The sequence below is a fragment of the Gavialis gangeticus genome, unplaced genomic scaffold, assembly GCF_001723915.1.
Source record: "Gavialis gangeticus isolate Ggan-Ray unplaced genomic scaffold, GavGan_comp1, whole genome shotgun sequence".
NCBI classification, from domain to species: Eukaryota; Metazoa; Chordata; order Crocodylia; family Gavialidae; genus Gavialis; species Gavialis gangeticus.
Genome location: NW_017728995.1, coordinates 10,229,439 through 10,236,055, shown reverse-complemented (window position 1 = coordinate 10,236,055; position 6,617 = coordinate 10,229,439). Strand labels below are relative to the sequence as shown.

The window sequence follows — 6,617 nt, the reverse complement described above, 5'->3', positions numbered from 1 at the left end:
CTTCCGAGGTTCCTTCCAGCCCTAATGTCTATGAAATCAAGCCAAAATGCAGCTAGCCTCATTAGGCTGTCATAGAAAAACGGGTTAAACATTTCTCAGGAACAGGCTGTGTCATGAGACTGCTAGTATATCTTCCTTATGATTAAGTCTTATGCATACACATAACTTTAAACACTTGAGTACTCCCTGGAAATCTATAGGACATCATTCAAAAGACTACTCACTTTCTGAAATTAAGCAGGTGGATTAATATTGCAGGATCAGGAATAAGCATTAGTCCTCCAGCTAAAAACTGTGAAAAAGAAAGGATAAGCTGCTGCAAAGTAAAAGGGGCAATGCTTTGAATGAGTGAAAGAGATATTAAAAGTCTTTTTATGTGGAGAACACATCTTGATCATTCCTTTGCTGACAGTGCTATGTTGTTTGTGCAAAGTGGCTTTTAAATGTGTTAAATAAATAAAAGATTTTTTTTCAATTATTTTAGAAGCTTTATTAATCTGTAATCTATGTCAGAAGAACAAGAAGAATTCCTGGTACACACATGAACTTCCTGAAACCTATAAAATGAAGTTTTAAGAGAAGAATGACGCATTCTCTAACCACAAAGGTAAACTGCCCCTAACTGGTCAGGGAGCAAAAAATCTAGCTTTGTTAAATATAGTACAGTGGTTCTCAACCACCTGACTTGAAGTATCCCTCACTAGACTGAAGTATCTCTGAGCCACAAAGAACCCCTCAGAAAATGCCAGCTCTTAGTTCTCACTCATTTTTTGCTTACAGAAAAATAACAGAGGAATTCTGTTTAAAGTACTCAGAAATGGATTCCTATTTGAAAGCTTTGGGCTTGTCTTGGGAATCATATTTGCACACCTAGCAACACTATCATTGTGTGGCACCCCGTAGCACCCTTGAACGAATCTCAAGGCACATCAGGGTGCCACAGAACCCTGCTTGAGAATCGCTGATAGGATTTTTTCAGAAAAATAGGGCTGTTTTTCCCCTCTTATTTCCTAAGCAGGTATTGAAAATAAAGTATATAAATAAATTCATTCAGGCCCTGATGTCCAATGAGACTTCTTTAGTAGTTAAAGTTTTGCGAGGCTTATTCCATAGATAAGACATTTGCTTATACATAGAATTGAAAAATCCCGTCTGTTTTACTTAAAGTCATGGGATCATTGGAAAGTAGGACTGGAAGGGACCTCACAAGCTCATCTAGTTCAGCCCCCTGCTCAGGATTTGAATTTTAATAATTATTAATATTTTTCTTGATTTTTAATTATTTCACTAATAAACCCTCACATTTCCCAGGCCAAATGAAAACTAATCACTGGACTTGAGCCCTTGTTTCAGATTTATCTTAATGATTTCTGTTTAATCACAGACCCCTCCTCAGTCATTCAGATTTGGTGATGAGATCTGAAAACCAGTATCCAGAGGATGGCTATTAGAACCACCCCAAGTCAATTCACACTTTTAGAGGGCAGTGCTTCCTACTGTTAACAGCCGTAAAGGCTAAGTACAGACAGTCAAAAAGCCCAAGGCTGAATTGATTCAAGCTCCGCAGGTTAGTCTAAGTTGCATAGGTTGAAACAGTAAGCAAGTGAACAGATGTTCACTTTCAATTCCAGAAATGAAGCCACACACCAGCAGTGGCCCAAGCCAGAAGCTGAGGACAGCTAGAGCATCCCTCCTTGCCCGGCTGGAACAGACAGCTTGGGCAATGACTAGCCCACCCACCCTGTGACCAGGAGTTTTCTGGAGCTGTGCAAAGATTCTGGGGTGCTGAGGGACTGTGAGTTAACTTGACTACAGAGGGGATCTGGGAAAGTTCAATAAACTGATTTAACTTAAATCTGATACTATGTCTACCCAGGTTTACTTTAAACCAGTTTCAGGCATTTTGAAAGTGGTTTATGTGCACTGAAGTTCTGGTGTATTACAGATTTGAACCAGTTTCCTAATACCAGTTTATGCGTAATTTCTGTCCCTAGCCAAAGTGACTGTTAACTTCCTATCAACAGACTGCCAGTTGTTGAACTTGATAGCTTGACAGAAGGGGTAGGTACAGACACTCAAAAAGTCTGAGGCTGAATTGATTCAGTCTTTGCAAGTCAGTCTAAGGTGCACTGATTTAATTGAAACAGAGGTGAACTGATATTTACCTTTCATTCAGGAAATACAGCCACATGCCTGCAGTAGCTCAGGCCACAAGGTAGCAGCAGCTAGAGCAGACTATCTGGCTGTGTGTTCACTTCCTCTTCCTACTGCCCCTGAGGTCTCTGGGATTTGCAGTCTAGAAATACAGTAGCAGGACTCTGCAGGGTTCTCATCACTTCTTCCTGCTTCCAGGTTCCTCTGGGATTTGTAGATTTCCTGACTCCCATGCTAAAAAATAAAAACAAAGCACACTTTTGACTGAGGCCATTGATTCTGTTGCTAGTAAAGACAAAGGATGTGTTTCTTTGCTCTTGCTGCCTGAATAGGATGAAAGAATTACTGTAAACAATATATCCTTATCTTTTTTCAGTGCTGTCTTAGGCAGTGACTCCTGGGTCTCTATGAACCCTGCTGGGAAAAAGCAGAAGTTTGAAACTATCAAAGACATTAACCTGGGGCAAGGAGGCCACTGGTTTCCACCAATCCCCACTCAAAAAACTAAAAGACTGAAAAAGCACCAATGTTAGTGATGGTATGACACAAGTTTTTCTGGTCCCCATGGAACAAAACCTGTAGTGCCTTACTTGCTGCCAATAAATGTTTCCCGTGCAAACTGAACTCTGCACTATTCCCATGCAACCAGCAAGCTTTCCCTATCTATTCAACATGTGAAGCCAAGAGTGTCAATTACAATAGAAGCTTTGAAGATACAGACACTAAACTGAGACCAGTCTCAGGCCAAGACCAAAGCTCATTTCACAAAAGCCAGAAAGACCTCTCAGAGTGTCTCTGCTTTCAGTCACCAATCTATTGGTGGCCTTGAGGCCAAAGATTCCCTCTCTCATTCAGACTCCCCCAACCAGAAAGCTTAATTTCAAGTCCTGGTTACTTCTGTAGAGAGTTTCGTGGCCTAAGGAAATCTGGGGGGGGGTCCTTATTCAAATTACAAATGTAACATGAAAATGTGTTTTTCCCCAAGCAGTCTAATAGCAAACACAGGCAAAACAAGAGAAGAGACCTGTTCTTGGCAGACTGATCCCACCTGTCAGCCTTCAAAGTTATCAGTGAATTATAGAAGTCATTAAAATGACCAGCATAAAGAATGACTTTATTATGCTTCATAACCATTACAACTTGTCATTAATGATGTATATATAAAATAGCTAAATATTTATTACGTAACTATAAAACCTGATTTTCTGGAGATATCATCATTGCATATATGAACTTAACTCAGGGGTAAGCAACCCCCAGCACACGTGCCATACTCTGGCATGAAATGACATTTTGTTTGGCACTCATGCCTCAGGGAGGATGGCAAGGGAGCAATCCTTGTCATTGTGGTGCAACCCCAGTCCCTTCCCTGCCACCCACTTTGGCTGTGAGCCAAGCAGAGGTTCTGCGGACCCCAGTGCAGCTGCTTGCAGCCTCCCTGCTGCATGCTACAAGCAACCCGGTCTTCAAGGCAGGCATCAGGGGCTTGTCCAAATCCTAAGCCAGCTGTGTCAGGCAGCTGGGAGACTGCAAGTGGCTGCACCAGGGTCCATGCCTGGTTCATTGCTGACAGTACGTACACACATGCCTCAGGGCAGATGATAGGAAAGGGCATGGGGCTGCACAGCCACAACAAGGACCAAGCCCCTGGTGGCTCTCCTGCCATCCACCACTGGCATACCATCACCTTACAAATTGAGGTTACAGATGTTTTTGGCACTCTGCCCAAAAAATGTTGCCAGCCCCTGCCTTAACTAGTTTTTCAATTTGGAACAAGCTGCTTTCCACTAACATATTGCACAGTGTGACACTGATTTACCTAAGCATATTACATCCATTTTGAAATGTAGCATGAATGGAGTGGATGTACTGTGCCTCACTGTAATGCTCCAAGTGCAGGTCTTTTAACAGTATAGATGTGCCTTCTAAGTCAAGTCCAGTCTCTGCTATTGCAGACAATCACTTTATAAAATCTCTTTCACTAAGTAATCAGGCTCCATTTCAATATTACATATGTTTCTTGCTCCAACTCCTGAGACTAGTATATTGTTCCATGACCTTGCTCCTCCGATGTTTCAGAAATTTCTGAACATCATGTTTCTGATGCGAATAGTTTCAGAAATCAACATTTAAACTAACTCCAAAATCCATATTTAGGCACCTAACTAAATGATTTTCAAAATGTTAAGCAACCATCTAAGCCAAGCTCTTCTAGTAACACATTCATCCAAGAAAATAAAAGGAGAATGGTGCCAGAACTGAAACCAACTTAAATTTCTGACTATTCATATTGCACTGGGGGACCAGCAGATCTGATATCTGCCTTGTTCATTTTTTCTCCAACTGTCTAGAAAGCTCTATCTTAATATAATCTTGCATTTGAAATATAATATGAATCTGGTTAGTTTGGTCCAAAGTAAGTGTCAAAACTGATTTTACAATAAAATGATTCAATGTTAATTAACTAGGGTTAAGTGGTAGTGCTTGAGTGATATTGTAGGTGTGATGGTCCAGGAAATATGTGACAAACTTTTAAGTTTATCCCAATCATGCAGCTGGTCCAATAAAATATATCACTGACAAAATCCTTGCCTCTCGTATAAAAAGGAGTAAGTTTTTCTTCACATGTGTTTTGCTACCAAATGTCCAATGGTAAGTTTTCAATAGATAGGAACAGTCCATTGAAACAGCTATCACAGGCACTAGGAAAATAAAGTGCAGCCAGGATTAAACAGGAACTCCCTTAAATGCTCCTAATAATAATATTAGAAACAGTTCAACTGATAATCTTAATGGACTTTCTGTTAGATAAATCATAGTTTCAAACTATTTTAATTGTACTCATTCATAGCTTGTGATGACTCAGTAATAAAGAAATCAAACTCCCATCTGTGCTGCAACTAGAGCTATATAAACTTTAGAAGGTTTGTTGATACTCATCCCTATGCCTTAAATTCAACCTAGACAAAATGTCTTAAATTCAACCAGTGACAACATAAAAAGTCATCACAAACTTTCAAATATTATTTCTCTTCTATTCAAAATGAGGTTCACTCAAAACATTGATGATGTTCACTCAAAAGTCTTTCTATATTGGCTGAATTTTCAGAAAACTTTTTCAATTTTTAAACTACTTCCATACAGATTAAGATAACAAAACTCTTTGTAACAGGGCACTGGCCCCGGACTCTGTTACAGTCTGGGCATGCCTGCCAAAATGGAGCCCTCCCAGGGAATTACTTGGGGCCAGGGGCACTGCAGCGTGCACGAGCAAGCCACAGCGATGTATCCCCATGTGGCCGGTGGAAGCAGAAGAGGCCAGTCAGAATACGACCCACCACAGGTGGTGGGAGCTGGCATCCACTGTTCTCTAGTGTTCTGCTGGAAGTTAAAGGAGACAACCAGCAGAGTGGAATCCTTTGGTGAAGGGAAGACACAGGGAGCAGTACTGGAGCCAGAGCCAGCACAGAACCTGGGATCAGGGCTCAGTCGGAGCCCTGGAACACAAGAGGCTGGCAAATTCAAGGGAGAGACTAGAGATCCCTGACAAGGGGAAATCAGAGCTGGCCTGGACTATAAGTAATAAAAATCCATTGACTACTAGGGCAAGGAAAAGAAAGCCAGTGGGAGAGAGACAGAAAGAGAGGAAGAAAGAGTCAGACCTGGGAGCGACCTGAGAGTGATGGTAGGTGGGACCAGGAATAGATGAAGGCAGATTTACATAGATGGGTAGGAAAGACCTGAGGGAAAAGGAAAGAAATAAAGGAAGCAACCCAAGAACCATGCCTTAGGTACTTACGCTGACATTTAGTGGTGTGGGTGACCACAACCAACCAGACTGGGAAAACCAGATGTTGGCAGGTGAAGCAAATTCCTCTCCAGCTGAGTGAGACAAACTGACCTAAATTGGAAAAATCCCAGGGTGAACATAAAGCAAGGGGGTTTCCATCCCCACTGGGAGCAAGGCTGGACACTTGAAGCTGGTGGGTCAGAAGAGGGCTAGGGCTGTAACTGACCCCTAGTTTGACACACCTGGGATTTGGCTATCAGCCAAAATACCAGCAAGGTGTGGAACAGGACAGGATGTAGGGATAGAGGAGCCCTGTGAAGAGCATAGCCAACCTAGAGCGACATAATTGATTACTGGTAACATTCTATCTCCCTCCTTTCTTATTATTACAACATCAAGGCATGGCAGGTGAGGAAAGAGAGGACCAATGGTCCTCCTCCGCAAGAAGGAGAAACATTATCAAGAGAGACATTCTGCTTACACTCTTACACAGGTCTAGCAACAACCAGCTCATATGGAAGAGATCTACTTCATTGACCACAATAATTTAATTTAAATATTGCATCAATATTGCATAATTTAAATAATGCATGAACTCATGTAAGAAACTGACACTTTACTTCCTCACCTCAGTCACAAAGCCAAGTTTAGGTTTTCAAAAAGGTTAATACTA

At 41.5% G+C, this 6,617-nt stretch overlaps 1 long non-coding RNA gene across 1 annotated transcript in view; it reads right to left on the bottom strand.

The window, feature by feature from the left end:
• Positions 1 to 4,803: 4,803 nt before the first annotated feature.
• LOC109287945 overlaps positions 4,804 to 6,617 on the bottom strand; it is a 39,503-nt gene continuing 37,689 nt past the window's right edge. Inside the window, exon 3 of the long non-coding RNA XR_002095017.1 lies at positions 4,804 to 4,856. This is a non-coding gene — a long non-coding RNA (uncharacterized LOC109287945). The remainder of the gene's footprint in view (positions 4,857 to 6,617) is intronic.